This window comes from Alligator mississippiensis, chromosome 9, assembly GCF_030867095.1.
Source record: "Alligator mississippiensis isolate rAllMis1 chromosome 9, rAllMis1, whole genome shotgun sequence".
Classification (NCBI taxonomy): Eukaryota; Metazoa; Chordata; order Crocodylia; family Alligatoridae; genus Alligator; species Alligator mississippiensis.
This window is the reverse complement of record NC_081832.1, coordinates 37,138,596-37,155,822: the sequence shown is the minus strand read 5'-3', so window position 1 is coordinate 37,155,822 and position 17,227 is coordinate 37,138,596.

Below are 17,227 nucleotides of genomic sequence, written 5' to 3'. Positions count from 1 at the left end.
GATCTTGACTGCCTTGGGGTTTTGAATATCTCTGCCTAAAGAAGCACATACCTGTTTAGCACCACTCTCGAGGCAGTGCAGCTCCAATGCAAAATTCACAGAGGGACACTGCTGGCATCATTTGTCTTCTGAATAGGCTTAGTAGGAGCAGTCCTGCTATGCGTGATAACAGCCTACTACTGAGGGAACAGAGATCTGCTTTTTCTATTCAGACTTCAAGCTGTAGGATTCATAGATGTTAGGGTCAGAAGGGACCTCAATAGATCATCGAGTCTGACCCCCTGCATAGGCAGGAAAGAGTGCTGGGTTTAGATGACCCCAGCTAGATGCTTATCTAACCTCTTGAAGACCCCCAGGGTAGGGGAGAGCACCACCTCCCTTGGGAGCCCGTTCCAGACTTTGGCCACTCTCACTGTGAAGAAGTTCTTCCTAATGTCTAGTCTAAATCTGCTCTCTGCTTGCTTATGGCCATTATTTCTTGTAACCCCCAGGGGTGCCTTGGTGAGTAAAGCCTCACCAATTCCCTTCTGTGCCCCCGTGATGAACTTATAGGCAGCCACAAGGTTGCCTCTCAACCTTCTCTTGCGGAGGCTGAAGAGATCCAGGTGCCCTAGTCTCTCCTCATAGGGCTTGGCCTGCAAGCCCTTAACCATACGAGTTGCCCTTCTCTGGACCCTCTCCAGGTTATCCACATCTCTCTTGAAGTGCGGCACCCAAAATTGCATGCAGTATTCCAACTGCAGTCTGACCAGCGCCCGATAGAGGGGAAGTATCACCTCCTTGGTTCTGTTCGTCATGTATCTGCTGATGCACGATAAAGTGCCATTAGCTTTTTTGATGGCTTCGTCACGCTGCCGACTCATGTTCATCTTGGAGTCCACTAGGACTCCAAGATCCCTTTCTGCTTCCGTGCCACCAAGCAGGTCATTTCCTAGGCAGTAGGTATGCTGGACATTTTTCTTCCCTAGGTGCAGCACTTTGCATTTCTCCTTGTTGAATTGCATTCTGTTGTTTTCTGCCCACATGTCCAACCTGTCCAGGTCTGCTTGTAGTTGTTCCCTGCCCTCCGGTGCGTCCACTTCTCCCCACAGTTTTGTGTCATCCGCAAACTTGGACAGAGTACACTTCACTCCCTCATCCAAGTCGCTGATGAAGGATGTAGAGTTCCTCTTTGGCAGTGCAGTGTCTAGCTGAACCTAGGATTGGTATAAAAGATGACTGATTCTGGCCTCAACTAAGATGGAGGTAATGTTAGTAGATAAGTGGAGATAGGCAAAGGAAAGAGTTGCTTTGATGGGGAGTTGATCCATCTAACCATGCCATTTGATTATTTTAGAAACTATGTGTGATCCTCACCTACTGCTAGATATTCCCGTCCCAGCAGTGATTTTCTTCTCAGCAGTGATTGATGAGGAGAGCTAAAGCAGGCTTCTAGAAAAAATCTTGGTATTATTGCATTCCAGGATTTGCAGTCATTTTCAGTTTGTTTCTCAGATCTAGGTTTGGGGCCATGAAGCCCTAAAGCTAAATATCTGATTTGGCTCTCCCAGTATGGTGCTGCTGCTGCAGTTTGTCTAATGGTGACTCTCAAATTAACAGCCATTTGTTTACAATGGAAAAGCCTGATGGAAGGATACTCCGAGGTTCCTCTACCCAAATCCATTTGCTGTTTTGGCCTGAATTGAGTTGTAAGGTCTGTTACAAGGGTATGTATTTCTGTATGCTTTTTGCTAGGAATGGGATCTTTCTATTAATATTTAGTGGTTCCATTTGCATTTATCAATTCTGTTTATTTGTGGAGTGCCAGGAGGATAAATTAACCTGATCCCTAGTAATTTTCACCAGGGTCATCTTTGTATTTTGGAGGAAACCATTAACTTATGACTAGAAAGGCTCAACTTCTGGAGCCACTGCTGCCCTTTCTTATACTCCTGAACATCTCGTTCGTAACTCTCTTCAACCAGTGCTTAGTGGGTAATGCTGAGACACCCGACTCATCTTGGAAGTTGTGAACAGGTGAGATGAGAGGGAGAAGCCTGTGTGAACCCAGATTGTTCCCATCCCTCAGAAAGTCATCTAGTCCAGCCCCCTGCTCAAAACAAGATCAGGCTTGGTACTCCTACTTTAAGGGCAGGTAGGCTGCAGATGAAGCAGGCTGCAGGTGTGGCAGGAGAAAATCAGGAGCCACATGACCCAGAAGGGGAGGGGGCTGGGCTTACATGATATAAGCCCAGGGCCTGGCCAGGAGAGCAGAGTTTCTGAGTGGAAGAGCTGTAGTAAGGTTCTTCGTTAACAGCTGAACTGGAATAAGCAAGACTGGTAGTTTAGGGATTGAGACTGTAGGAGCAGCGGAGGTCTCAACTGGCCCTGGAGCGGGGCTAGGACCTGAAGAATAGCGGCCAAAGCTGGGGGCTACAGCTGTAGAGGGTCGAGAGCAGGCAGGGCCAGGGAGTCCATAGCTCAGGAGGGTTAAGAAACAGGGCCAGGGAGACCATAGCCCAGTGGGGCCGGAGAAAAAACCAGGCTGACTCCAGGAGAACGAGCAGGGGCAGGGAGCCTAGAGGTCTTAACTAGTCTAGGAATGAGGCCAGGATTCAGAAATAGGGGCCAAAGATTGAGCAAGGGCCACAGCCAGAGACTACTGGGGCCAAGGAACCTGGAGATCTCAGTTAGCCTAGGAGTGGGGCTGGGGATTGGGGTCAGATGCTGAGGAGGGCCACAGATGAAGACTAACAGGGTAGGGACCTGCAGCCTAGAGAAGCATGGAGCTAGGGCTGGAAGCCCAGCATCTGGGAAAGGCAGTGGAGGAGATGGGGCCAGAGGCCAGTGGCCAAGAAGATGGAAAGGAGATGAGGGACCCAGGGCTGCACCTGGGAGTTGTCAGGATAAATGAAGTTCTCAGGTGTGGGTGGAAGAAAACAGGCCTGAGCCCAGGAGGGGTAGAGAATGCAGGCCTGAACTAAGGAATAATTGGTTTGCAAGGCTTGGGTGTGGCTATAAGGGGATACAATGAGACTATGTAATTAGCTGTTACAATGACAAGCAGTGACCCCTGGGTCCATCACTATAAGATCTTGTTTGGGGAGCCCTGGTGCAGCCTCCCTTAGTTATAAAGACATAATCACACCAAGGCATGACAGACAAGCTGAAGGGGAGATTGCCTTAAGAGAGTAGAGGGGGTAAGGCAAGATGGCATTACACACTCACATTATCCAATATATTAATTGCTCATGAGAAGTGAGAGTGCAGGCACATAAAGCATTCTTATTTCCCTTGCTGCCTTCCTGGAAACAGCCCTAGTTATTTTTAGGGACACGTTGTTTATGTAATTTTAAGAATAGACTGGACAGAACACACGGATAGTTTATATAGGATATGGGCAGATTTCACAGGGTTGTAGAATTACAAACTAGTCAAGGCTGCATCAAAAATAGCAGTGGATGAGACATATTTCTGATGTACTCCACAGTGTAGCTTTTGAAGTCAAACCTGTCCTCCCTATCAAATGTAAGGAGGAGTTGACAATCCTAGTGTTTTACTTTCTCTACCACCATTGAGGTTGTGCCTCTGTGATAGTCCCAATTCTCTGGAGTTGCAAGCCCTGCATGTGACCTGAGTTTTTAAAAGCTAAATGTGAAAGCAAGCCTCTTCCACTATTGCTGAACTATCACTCCACAAAGTTGGCTTTTTGTGTGGTGGGTGGTTGAGGGCTTTCACCATTCTCAATCTGTACCACAACTTGTCCAGTCTTGGAACATGACACAAATTAGAAGTGAACAGAGGTCCTAGACACCCTCTCTATCTGTGGCAAGGGTAATACTCAGCAGTCCCTACAGAAAAGCCATTGAATCGGCTGGTTATAAGCAGATTATAGGAGCTATGGCAGCTCTCAGACACAACTGGGACTGGTGTCAATGTTAAGCTAAGTTTAAAGCTTTGAGTGTCCAGAACAAGATGGCTCAAGATGTCCTTTGTGGTTTGGGGGCCCAGCAGATAATGTCCTCTTAGTGGGAGGAACTATCCCAGATCTTTACTGAGGACAACTCCATCAAACATTGCTTCATTGGATTAATCTCTAAATTGGCAAAGTTGTCTAGTGATAGCCTTGCCATTAAATCAGTAGGATTTCGAGGAGTCTTCTGCCAGGAGGATCCTAGGGAGTCTTTGCTTCTGTTTGGGACCTAGCATGAGATATACTGTTTATCAGGACAGGACAACTCAGAAGGCACATATATCAGGGAGAACCAGTTAACTATTCTGTTCTTATCTCAACCAATCACCCACCCCTCATCTTCCCAGTTTGCCGGGCCCAGTCACGTAGAGCAGGGATTTTTCAACCTTTAAGAAGTGTATCCCTTCTGGGTACACTTCTGGCAGAGCAGTGGAAAGGGGGCAGTGGTGGCTGGACATTGGGGGGGGGGGGGGGGGGGAGTGTCTGGATATGGGAGGGGGGTGGTGCAGGCCTGACCTGGAGGCAGGGGAGGGCAGGGCTTGCAGGCAGCAACGGCACAGGCTGACGGATGGCAGTGGCGGCCACTGCATGCGAGCTCCCCCTCCCACCTGCCAATCCAGCTGGCTGGGCAGCATCTGTGTGGCCCGCAGAGTGGAGCCACTGCCCTTGCCCTCCCCAGGCCCTGCTCCTGGGAGGTGGCGGCGCAGGGTGGGGGGTGGCAGCACTCCATCCCTGCCCACCAATGTGTACCCCCTAGCCCCTTTCCAAGTACCCCTGGGGGTACACAGACCCCTGGTTGACAACCCTGGACCTGGAAGGAATTCTTGTACGTCCCCTGCAAATACATGCTGGCATCCCAAACCCCTTCCAACTGACCATAGCTACCTAGAAGCTTGCTACGTACCAGGTCCATGGTTCCAGGATAGTCAAAGCAGGTGGGAAGGCCCAAAGGCTTTGGTGAGGGATTCCTGTATTCACCTCATAGAAGTGGGGAAAGGTTACAGTGAAGTAGAAGTCAGGGTAGATTTGTACCTTATAGACTAATCAAAGTGTGTGTGTGAGTGTGAGAGACAGCCTTTTGTAAGCTGAAACTCACTTCATCAGATACTGTGAAAAGCTGTGCACAAAATCGTATAAAGGAGAGAGAAATGTAAATACAAAAGGCAGAATGGTGGGGTGGGGAGGTGGAGGAGTGAGGGGACAAGGGAGGGGCAGTGTAGAGAACCAATCAAGCAAGCAATAAACCCATCTGAACAAAAGGACTCTCAGAAACTAATCCAGGTAACGGGATAAGAATCCATGGTCCCTGTTTGAATCATACTTACCACCAGGGCTGACCCTAGAGAGGTGTGGGGTCTGGGGCAAACCAGCCTGTGTGGGCCCCCTTAACATTTTATATAATTAAAAAGAAGTTCATGTAATTAATAAAAACTCACCAATAAGGATCAGTGTTGCATTGCCTACATTCTAAAATCCACTGGGAAGCTGGGGGCAGGGCTACAGCTCCCAGCTCCTTGTTCACTGGCTGCAGGGCCAGGGCCGAGAGAGCCAGGCAGCATGGGCTGCAGAGCGGGATGGAAGCAGAAGCCCTGGCCCTGGTGCTGGCACTGTCGCTGGTGCAGCCTGCCCTGGAGGGCTACCTGCAGCATGGGACAGTGAACCCTAACCCTGTCACGAGGAAGAAAGTGCACCTCTATAAGGCCAGGACCTTCTGGGCACCGAGGGCTGGTGAGGAAGGGGTTAACTGCTGAACTGGGACAGAGGATCAGCAGACCCAAAGAGGCAGGACCATAAAAACCCTGGGTTGAATGGCAGTAAGGGGGCCAGCAGTGCAACTCAGAGCTCGCAGGAGAGGCTTGGTGGGAAATCCAAAGCCAGGAAGAGGAGAGCTATAGAAGCCCTGGAGAAATGACAGCCGCACTGCAGCAAGGACTGGAGCTGATGGTGGTGAGCTGAAACATGAACCCTGCAACTGTAAGCTGACATATCGTTTTCCTTACTCACCTTTCTGGGTGGCAGATATTGCCCACGGATGGGACTGTTTATTTGTGTTCTTTGGGTTAAGGAATGAAACCGGAGATTTGGGTGAGGCTATTAGGGGACGGAGGAGGCCTCATTTTTGGAACCCACTCCAGAGTGGGATCCCCGGCACCAGTGAGGGCGCAGTTTTTTGGGGCCACAGACCCCGGCGCCAGTGAGGGCACAGCCTTTTGTGGGGGGCACAGCCTGGCACCAGTGAGGCACAGAGAGAGACAGGGCTGCAGAGAGCCTGAATGCCAGTAAGGGCGCAGTTTTGGGATGATCTTAAAAATGCCAGGGAGGCCTGGAGCACCTGGGGGATGCAAGTGTATATATTATTTGGACGGTGGGGTCGCACCCAGGTTTTGAACTTGTGACCCCGTCTGTGGGGCCAGCGTGCATGCCTCTGGGCTGCAGAGTGCCCTACTTCAGAAGGGAGCAGAAAAAGGGGCCAAGAGCCTCCAGGCACTGGAAGGAAGAGCTAGAGCCTCGGAGTCAAACCCTGTTTGGTGGGTTTGGATGGAGAAGCCTAGCTAGAGAAAGAAGGGGTCAGACCATCCTAGGGGAGACCCCAATATAATCGGCAGTCTCCCGCTAGCATACTAATTCCATCAAGACATGGCAGGTGAGATTAGGGCAGGACAGCAGAGTTCCAAGAGGACTCCAAGGGCGCCTCACAGAAGGCACGGATGACCCGGAAGATGGCGCTGGGGTGGGCGACCTGTTACAGGCAGCCAACGTGAGGGCTGCACTGGGTGGGCTGGGGCTGCCCTTGTAGTGGGGGGTCCTGAGCAGGGCCGAGCTGAGCCACAGTGCCCAGTGCCTGGCAGCCTCACAGGAGCTCCGGGGCAAGTTGTGCTGTGGGGCAGGTGCTAGGCAGAACCTCTCCCACAGCCCTCAGAGCCAGGACTTGGACTTGCTCGCACGCGCATGCAACCAGGCGTGCACACGCACATATGCGCACACACATGCAACCATATACATGCCTGCCCACACACGCACAAACACAACCAGACACGTGTGCGCGCGCGCACACACATACATGCCCGCTCATGCCTGCCTGTGCGCAAATGCAACCAGACACATGCACGCACGCGCAACGAGGCTTCTTATGAACAGATCTGTGTTGTCCTGGCATGAAGTGGCCAGTGGTGTCCCTCAGGGGTCTGTGCTTGGACTGGTGCTTTTCAACATTATTAATGATTTGGATGAGGGAGTGAAAAGCTCACTGGCCAAGTTCACGGACAACACCAAGTTATGGGGCAGTGTGGTCATGTCAGAAGATAGGTTGCAGATACAGGCAGACCTCGACATGTTCAAGAGTTGGGCAAACCAGAACCAGATTAAGCTTAATATGTAGAAGTGTAAGGTGCTCCATCTAGGGGCAAACAACCCTCAACATACATACAGGCTCAGTAGTGACAGTTTGACTTGCACCATGGGCAAAAGGGACCTAGGGGTAATGACTGACTATTGCTTGAATATGAGCTGTCAGTAGGAGGCGGTGATCAGCAGGACAAACAACACGCTGGCACGCATCAACTGCTGCATCTTGTGTAAAACTAAGGAAGTGATATGCCCACTGTACTCAACACTGGTGAGACTGTAGTTGGAGTACTGCATCCAGTTCTGGGTGCTGCACTTCAACAAGGATGTGGAAAAACTTGAGAAGGTCCAGAAAAGAGCCACCCCCATGATCAGGGACTTGAAAGGCAAGTCATACAAGGAAAGTCTGATGGACCTAGGCCTCTTTAGTCTAAAGAAGAGAAGGTTGAGAGGGGACTTGATAGTGGCTTACCGCTATATCAGAGGAGTGCATCATGAGCTCGGTGAAAAACTGTTCACAGGGCAGCCCCGGGGAAGACCCCCGGCCAAGATTCATCTTGCTGTAACCATAAAAATGCCGGTGTCCACTATTGCAAAGTGTGGCATAGGAAATGAGCTGGTGAGGTCACAATTTGGTTCAAGCTGAGCAAGCAACTACAAATATTGTCAAAGCATCAGTATTGCCAATGATAGTGGGGAGACGAATGGATAGAGAGAGGATGTGTGATAAGAAAAGTATGCAGTTATGGGTGTGTTTATGTATATAAGGTTTTAGAAAAATGCCCAGTAGTAGGAAATCAATTATAAGTAGTCTGTAGCCAGGAGCAGTAGGTAGTAAAAATAATGAATATACAGGAAACAAAAGGTATAAAAACAGCTGGGGAACAAAAATTCATTTGACTACTGGATTACAGCTCTGAATGTCCTAGTGAGACCCTGAACTGTCTGATCAACAGGATAGGAAGCAAGACTCACCTGTAAGGTAACTAGTACATTTTTTAGTATAGGAATGTGCTGTCTGTGGAATAAACCTGCATTAGTGGAGGGGAAACTCCTGTTTCTCAAGCATTCTCTGTCTCAACAACCCAGTGGTTCCCTGATCCAAGGGTTTTGGGTAACAATTTAGGATATATTTTTCCACACTTAGATAAGACTTTCCACACAGAAAATACTTTTAAGTTTGGCTTCTCTACAGATCCAATGGTCTTCATGGTCACAGACAAAAGCCAAGTCTAGTCCCAGTACAGAGGCCTGTCTTCATGGAAGTTCCTCTGAAGTCTGTTAAAGTGCAAGCATACCTCCCAAAGGATCAGTTTCTAGGTGCTAATGGAACTCATTCTGTAGGTCAGGAAGTGGCCAAGGACAACATGATCTTGCCTGTCAATCTTTTGGCACCTCTCTTCTTACACTTTCATGACACTGTGTATCAGATTTCGCTTGCAGGGCTGATATACACTTTACTCTCCAGAGAGACCCCACTGGATGAGATGTTGCATTATCATGGCTAATACAATCTCCCTTCATATGGTGAAAGGATCTTTCCTCAGCATGCAGAGGGGTGGCCTTTGCATTTTTCCATCTGTCTTTTACCATTGTGATGGATGTCTCTCTTCCAGGATCAGTGTCTCTGGGAACCATATCAGAGGTCTCCAGGAGCAGTGTCTCTGGTTACCAGAGATGAGCCTTCACATCAATGTGTTAGAACCCAAACTTGCAAGATTCAAACATTCAACATTCAAACACAACAAATCTATAGGCTACAAGGCAGGCTTGGAGTGGTAGAAATTAAGCTTTTAGTTTGAAAGTTTGGCAAAAGGCATCAAAATATTTGGAATCTATTCACAAAGATCCTGAGATGAACAGAATCAGTACAAATAAGTATCATGCATCTACACAAGACCATTACTGCAGTTGCTTAATTAGCTCCAAAGAAAACATCTCAGTGTCTACACATGCAGTGCTATTAGGACAGAATAAACTAATTAACTCTACCGCAGGTTAGTACTTAAATTTACAAGTATTTGTATTTACAAGTACTATCCTAGGGTGGTTTCCTTTTCAGGTCAGCTGTATTGGTCTGGGGCTATGTGATAGACAAGTATATGATATCCACTTGCATACACTACTGACAGATTCCCCAGGATACACAGGGGATTCACCCCCTTCTGCACTCCACTTAGCATGAAAAAGGATATTGTGTTATCTGAAATCTTGCTAGAAACATCAACCCATCTCCAAGTTGGTCTAATAAAAGATATCAACTCTAACCAGAAGACTGCCTATCCTAGGGTGGAGTCTTTCTGCTCCCCAGCAATGCACATGCAACCACTGACAGGCCAAGCTGGGACATAAGGGTGCTTCAGTGAGGAGGCTGCCTGCTGGCTAGCCCTGTACTAGAGCACCCTCATGCCCCAGTGAGCCCCTCTGCAGCATGTCAAGCTGGGCCAGAGCAGCCCTGGGCTGGCAGGCTGACCCCCTGGTTGCCCTGCCAGCTGGGACTACTCCAACTTACTTCAAAATGCTGCAGCCCTGGGAACATGTTCAAATACAGCACTTGGCAGCAATAACATCTGGCACAAGATGAACTGGAGTTTAGTGCTGTACATTAATAGTACGTATAGCCAGTAGATAAAGAAAGCTCAGAGGATGGTACAAATACACATAGTACAATTCATATGAAAGGTATGTAGGAATGTTGCAAATATATACAAAACCCAGCAAATTGTAAGGTGCATTGCACCAAAAGTGATTTGATTGTATGTGCAATGATTCTTGTTTGATAGAAGCACTTCTGATGTATAACAAAGGCAGAAGAGAAACACACTTTGGATTTGTGTTTAATTCTGCACTGACCCTGGTATTGGCCAGTATGACCACCTAGCCAATAGTATGAAATAAAAGCTATACGAAGTTCCCTTACCCGATTGACTTTTACTAGTAAATGTTTAAGATCGTGAATCCAAAAAAAGATGACAAAGCCGGTAGGGAAATACATAGCACCCGAGCGAGGGACTAACAATAGAAGAATGGGGATGAGGAGGGGAACGCAACTAGGTTACAGGAGATACAATGTTAGCCAACTAAACCTGGGGGTGGGGGGAGGGGGGAAGAGGAGGGAGGGGTTCGCGCTGAGAGAAAAAGTAGATAGATACATACAAACCTGTTACAATGGTCCGCAATGGTGGAAGAAGTGGTTCAAAGAAAGTGTCTCAGTTCATATAGAGTCTCATCGCGGGGGTCCTCTTTGGGTGGAGCAGGGTTGTCCATTGTTGAAGAATCCTCTCGAAGTGAAGGTCCATCTGGTGTGTGTGTGTGTGGGGGGGGGGTGTTCAGGCGGTCCCCTCTGAGTCCAGTCCGGCAGCGGTTCATCTGGTGGGGTCAGAGTACTGGCGGTGGCCCATGATGTGTTCCATGTAGATGTCGCGGGACCAACAGATGGTCAGACACCATGAGGCAGCGCATCAGCTTGGCGTAGCGGCGGGAGATGCGGTAGACACGCAGGACGCTCTCATTGCTGGGATCCCAGGCTCCAAGCGTTCCCACGATGAGCGTGTCAACGGTCACATTGTAGCCATGGCCCCTCAGGATGTCAGCCAGTGGGGCATACTGCTCCCACTTGCGGGCCTGGGCGTCAGTGAATGCTTGGCACCAGTTCTCGAAGGGGATGGTTACGTCCATGATTACGACCTTCTTGGCCTCCACGTTAGTGATGACAATGTCGGGACGCATCCGACTCTTGCAGCCCAGGACAGTGTGGTTCATGGAAATCTTCTCCTCCATGGCCAGGATGGCCCTCACCAGGCGGTCCTAACTACATGCTTATTCATGCCACGTTGTGGTAGGACCTAATTAGTAGAGATGCACCAATATATCGGTTGCATATCGTATTGGCACCAACGACAGGAAAATTGACAGTGTCAGCAATCGGCATCTGGGGGGGCGCACAGTGGTAGGGAGCTGTCCCCCCTCCCCACTACCATGAGCTCCCTACCTCTGCCCCTCTCCCTCTCTCACCACAGGGACCTTGGTCTGCCCCCTCACACTTACTAGCAGGCTACTCTCCAAGCTGCCAGGCTGCATTCCTGTAAATCAGCTGTCCGTATTGGCCAAGAAAATCTTTACCGGTGCATCCCTACTAATTATCCCCTAGAAGCAAAAACATTCACACAATGATTAGGCCTGCGCAAAGCAGCAAGTATTCAATTCAGATTGGGCCAATTTGGAGGGACAGTGATTCAGTTTGGTGATGTGAACCGCTATCCCGATTTGATTTGGATTTGGAGATTCAGCGTCGATTCAGAGATTCAGCCAAAGACTATAATGGGGAATCACTAAAATACCTGTAACGTTTTCGGTTTTTTTTTGCAGATTCAGATGAAAACGGCAGGGATGCTAGCCCCTTCTTAGAGCATGAAGCCTGCCAAGTTTCAAGGAGATAGGTGCAGGGGTTTCTGTGAAAGCACATCTCAAGGTTCTGAAAGTAAATAGAAGAAACAAAAAGGTGCAGACGGAGTTAGGAGGGTGGCACTCACTCCGTCTGCACCTGGAGCTTGGGGAACCCCAGCAGTGGGAAGTTCACCTTCAGGAACACCAGCTGCTCCACCAAACCAGGATCGAAGCAAGTGCGGCAGGGTGTCACAGCATCCCCAGCAATGCTGAACACCCTCTTGTGTCCACTGACCAGTGTTCCACGCAACAGGTGTTCCTGGGCAACTGTGGCCCGATCCTGCCACACCTGGCTGTGGGTAACCCCATAGGCCAAGGGGTTGCAGTCCAGCAGCTCCACGTCCTTGGCGAGATAGGTAGCCACCAAGGCCTCTGTGCTACCTGCTGCACGGTGGGGTCTGGTACCTCTGGACCACAATATTGAAGCCATGCCGTTGGTCCACATTGGCAGCAGCTGGCATGGAGGAGACTGGCTGGTGCTGGGATTGCTGGCAAGGGAAAGTGGATCCCCCTCTTCCACGTCCCCTCACCTCTGCCCTTCTGCCTTCCTGACTATTCACCAGGACCTCCACCCAGTGATTGAGGGTTTTACTGCTGCAGATGCTTCCCATCACCTTTTGGTTGCACATGCCTAGCACATGGATCATACTGGACTGCAATGGATCCAGCCATTTTTTGATGCCCTCCTTCAGCTGCTTCACCAGTGCCTGCACCTCTGGTGAAAGTGGCTTGCCCCAGCCAAGAACATCATTCCCCTGGAACTTCTCTATTTCATTCTCAAGCTCCTTGACTATGCGGATCACCTGGCTAAGGAGGGCATTGCCAGCACTGAGGGTATCAGTGGCCTCGAAGAACGGCTCGAGGACCACCAAGATCTGGGAAACGGTATTCCATTCCACTTTCTTAATGTGGCTGAGGATCCCAATCTCCCTGAGGAAGGCCATCTCATGGATGGCCTTCTGTTGCTCCACCAACCTTTCCAGCATCAGGTATGTGGAGTTCCACTGAGTCTCCACATCCTGCATGATTTTGTGCTGCGGGATGCTCAGCTCTGCCTGTTTGTCCCGCAGCATCTTGCCCTCCTTGATGCTCCGGTAGAAGTAGCTCACCACCTTCCTGCATTTTGAAATAAGCTGGCTGGTAGTGACAGCACCATCACCAGCAGCCCTGTCCCCCTCCCAGGCATCCCCAACTATGAGGTGGAACTTGTGCGCAACACAGTGGATGCCAACAAAGTTGACGTCACACACTACCTTGACCAAATTGGCCCTATTGTCAGTGACCATGAACTCACAGTCACAGGTAAGCTCGCTGTGCCCAATGAACCACCCTTGCACCATGCAGTTCGTGGCCACCATGATCTCCCTTGCTATGTGGGATCCATCCATCACCTCCGCTTGAAAGAGAGCCCACCGACAGCCTGATTGATTGCACCAGTGCCCTGTGAGGGAGAGGTAGACATGATCTCCACCCCAGCTGCTCCAGATGTGCTTCGGCAGCTCCTCCCTCAATTACTCCCTGCATGCTTCATACAGGGAGGACACCACCATCCTGCTAAAGGTGGTGTGTCTGAGCACTTGATACAATGGGGCCATGAACACTATGAGCTGCCTGAACCCTGGATGCCCAAAGGAGAAGGGCTAGCCCTCCACAGTAAGCATCTCCCCAATGCTGTGGGTGACCTCGCTCGCCTTCAGAACATGTCCCCCTTTGTCTCCGCCTTTCCCCCACTGGTTCAGGGTGGTCTGCCTCTACTTCATGGGGATGGGGGCTTCAGAGTGAGAGGGGGACTTCCCACTGGTGCCAGGCTTGTAGCAAAACCCCCCATTTTTCTTTTTTTAATTTATTTTAAAATGCATTCCCTCCCCGTCCCCAACCATTTCTGACTTTTTCTCTCCCTCTCTATTCCCTATAGATAAGCATAAGTAAGCTAAGATGTAGGATAAGCTTTAACATTTTACTTTAGGTAGTAAGTTTTATTTTTCTCTCCCCTCTTTGCTAATAAGTGCTCTGCTATTTTGATATAGATTATCACTTATAAAACAGTGGATATTATTATGTTTGTATTGATTTTTTTTTTTTAACTGCTTTTATATTGTGTGATTACTGTTTTAGGCCTATGTATGTAAGTTAGCCTAAGTCGTGTCAAGCCCCCGTCTTATCCCCATGCCTGGTTGTGTAACCCATGGCTCATACCTACCCCTCCTATGTAACTTGGTTCCTGAATGAATGGGGATGAATAAGGGTGCTTGAGAGACAATGGCAGTAGGTCTAAAAATAGCTCCCTCTGAATGACCAAACCATCAAAACCAATACCTGGACCAAGGGCCCAGCCCTTGGAACCACCCTCAGCATTCAAGAAACAAAAGATGAGGCAAACCACCATTGTGCCAAGGCTGCACATGCTCAGCAAATACACCTGAAGCCCTCTGGAACAGGACTGACCTTGCCTGAACAGGCCCTCCCCATAGGAGATCGGAGGTAGTCTGCCCCATAAAAGGGGTAGTGAAGACTAATTCTTTGGGACGCCCTCTCCATCTGGACCAGCACCATACCGCACCACCTATCCACCCAGAGGTCCTGCCGGCAACCCCACTCTGGACAACACCTACTGGACAAAGACCCCTTTCCAACCTGGATAGGTAGCTGTCATTCCCCACCTTCTCTTCAACCAAGGACTCTGCTTCTCTTCCCTACCTGGACTCCAAGGCTTCCACTGAGTCTCTTTCTCCTGCTGCCATTGTGAGTGTGTGCATGTGTGCACAAACCAATAACTTCACGAGGCTGTGTAGTGTGTTGTCTGTTTAATAAAACTGTTATTTGGACCCCTAAGTTGGGTTTTGCTTTCCTATGGTTTGGCCCTACTCCAATCTCTGCTCCTCGCCACTCTAACTTCCATCTCATTTCTCCCTCTTCTGCTTCTGGGTCATTGACACTTCCAATACCTGTCCTGAGCTCCTCTCTGCCTCCAAACCCACTGTTTCTTTGCCATTGTCTTATCCCCACTGCCTTTTCCTTTTCCCCTGAGCAACCAGGTTTCTACCTCAGTTTCTTTCCTGGCTGTCTCTTACTTGCCACCAGGCTTTTTTTTTTTCTTCTTTTTCCCTGTCACCAGTGACCTCGAGTAACCCTTGGGCCACTTGACCTTAAGTAACCCCAAGCCTCAGTTCCTCAGCCAGCTTCTCTGGTAGTCCACCAGTTCTAATCCCAGTTCTGACAACTTTCACTCCCTACACTTTAACTCTCTCTCTCACCTTAACCTTTCCCCAAGTATCCCAGGTAACCCAAGCACACACATACACATTGTACCATCCAAGTTAGGAACTTACCTGTGTAGGTGGGTTGTATGTGTGTGAACGGGTGTGTGTGTGTGTGTGTATATATGTCATTGTGTGCATGATATACGAATTAGTGATCTGTATCTAACTTTTGAGGTGTATAGTGTATGTGCTTGAATTGGTGATAGGTGCCTAGGCTGGTTTGGATGTGTATGTGCCTGAGTTGGTAGTGTGTGTGTATGCACCTAATTGCTTTGTGTGTTTGTATATGTGCAATTGTGTCACACCCTCCTGTCTAACAGCACAAAATTGAGATCCTGAGAGTTGGCCTGACCCCACAGGGCAACAGGCTGAGGAAGAACAAGGGCAAGGGGGTGCTGCCTCCTGGGATTCAGCAGCATCACCATGATGGCAAAGTGTTTCACATCTTTGCTCCAGTTGATTTGCCTTCAGCAGTGGTGGCAGGTAACATACCTGGGATCATCCACCACCTCAAAATGATCCCACACTATACTACCCACCCACTTCTGGGTTGAGGGTGGGGATCCTGCCTTCTCCTCCTCCTCACCAGGCAGAGGCACAATAACAAGAGAAGCTGAGCCACCTGCCCCCACAACCTTCTCCAAAGTGCCTTCCAGAGGAGACCTGCCCCTAGGGGAACTTTAAGGGGCATGGGCATCTGGTGCCTTGAATCACACATGCCCCCCCCCCCCATGAGTTCCTGACTGAGGGGTCCCCCAGCAGCTGATCTCACTTACTGGGGGGAGTCCCCCCCAGTGGCCAATCTCACCAAAAAGTGGCTGCGCCACTTCTGGAAGTCCTGCAGCCACTTCTGGAAGTGGCGTGGCTGCTTTTGCCGGTGGCATCGCTCTCCGGCCCGCATTCGCTTGGGGGGGGGGGGGGGGGCTTGCTGGCACTCTTGCCTGCCCCCCTGCCCATTGCCTAAACAGGGGTTGCATGTGCATCCTCATGCACGCCCTATGCATCACCACTGTTGAGGGGGGTGGAGCACAAACTCAGATTCCCCCTTTTTCCCCAGAATTTCCTTAACTATGGCACACAGCTCTTATGCTTCCAGATCCAGCTCCACCTACAGGAACTGGAAGGCTCATATTGGGAACTGACATTGGGGTGGAGACTGTCATGCTGCTGCTGGTTAGTGGTGTTAATGGTGGTAGTGCAGGTGCAGGCACTGTTACCACCTCCTTGCTCCCACTAGCAGCAGAAGACTCATCACTGCCAGGAAAGAGTTTGGGACAGGGGGAACTTGCATCTCTCCCTCTGACCCCTCTTCCTCCCCTGCCTGCAGACCCGGCACCTGCCTTTGCAGCACGCTTCATAATGTTTGCTGTGCTGCAAAAAGTGTGTGCATGTGTGTGCATGCGTAAAACATATGTTGTGCTTTTCTGCATAGTGATGACACACTGTCAGGGAAAACAGATTTCTTTTTGTTGAGGGAAAGAATCAAGACAGACTAACAAGAACAAATAAGAGGATTTTGGGGGGAGTAAGTTGAAAGGAATGGATAGGGATAACAGGACGGACTGTAGGCAAGCGTAAGTAGGAAAGGATTGGATACAACTTACAAGAAGAGAGACTAGCTACCAGATAGCAAGCCAGAGCCTTTCAGACACTGCTGGTCCAAGAAGGACACAGCTCACAAAGGGCACAGATTACTTCAGGCACAGCTTGATATGTTGTTTCTACATTCCTCCCCCAGAGCACCATGATTGGAAGGGAACTCAGAGAAAGATCACAGTCACTATCAGAGCAGTCCCCCCCCCAGCCTTTTCCATATGTAAAAGATACCCTTCCAACCCCCTCCATCTCAGTTGCTGTTTGCTGCAAGCCTTCCGAATCCCTCCAAATTTTAATGGATTTCAGATTGAAAATCAGGCCAAATTGAAATCGGCTAGTGAAGCTTCATAAGCTCTACTAATGATGGACCTCAACCAAGTTCTAGATCAACAAACAGGGCAAAAGTAGATTCTCCCTCTTATGCAGAGAACCAGTCCAGCTTGGTACTGGTATACATGGAACCAGATACACCCATCTTCAGAGCACCTCTCTGACCTCCACGGATTTGGAACAGGCCACCTCAGCAGAATAGGAGACTTTATATCATTAGTGGGAGATCAAAGACTTGTTTGTTTCTTACACTTAGTTTTTTGAATTGGTAGCACCCAGGTCATGCAGGAAACTCTGG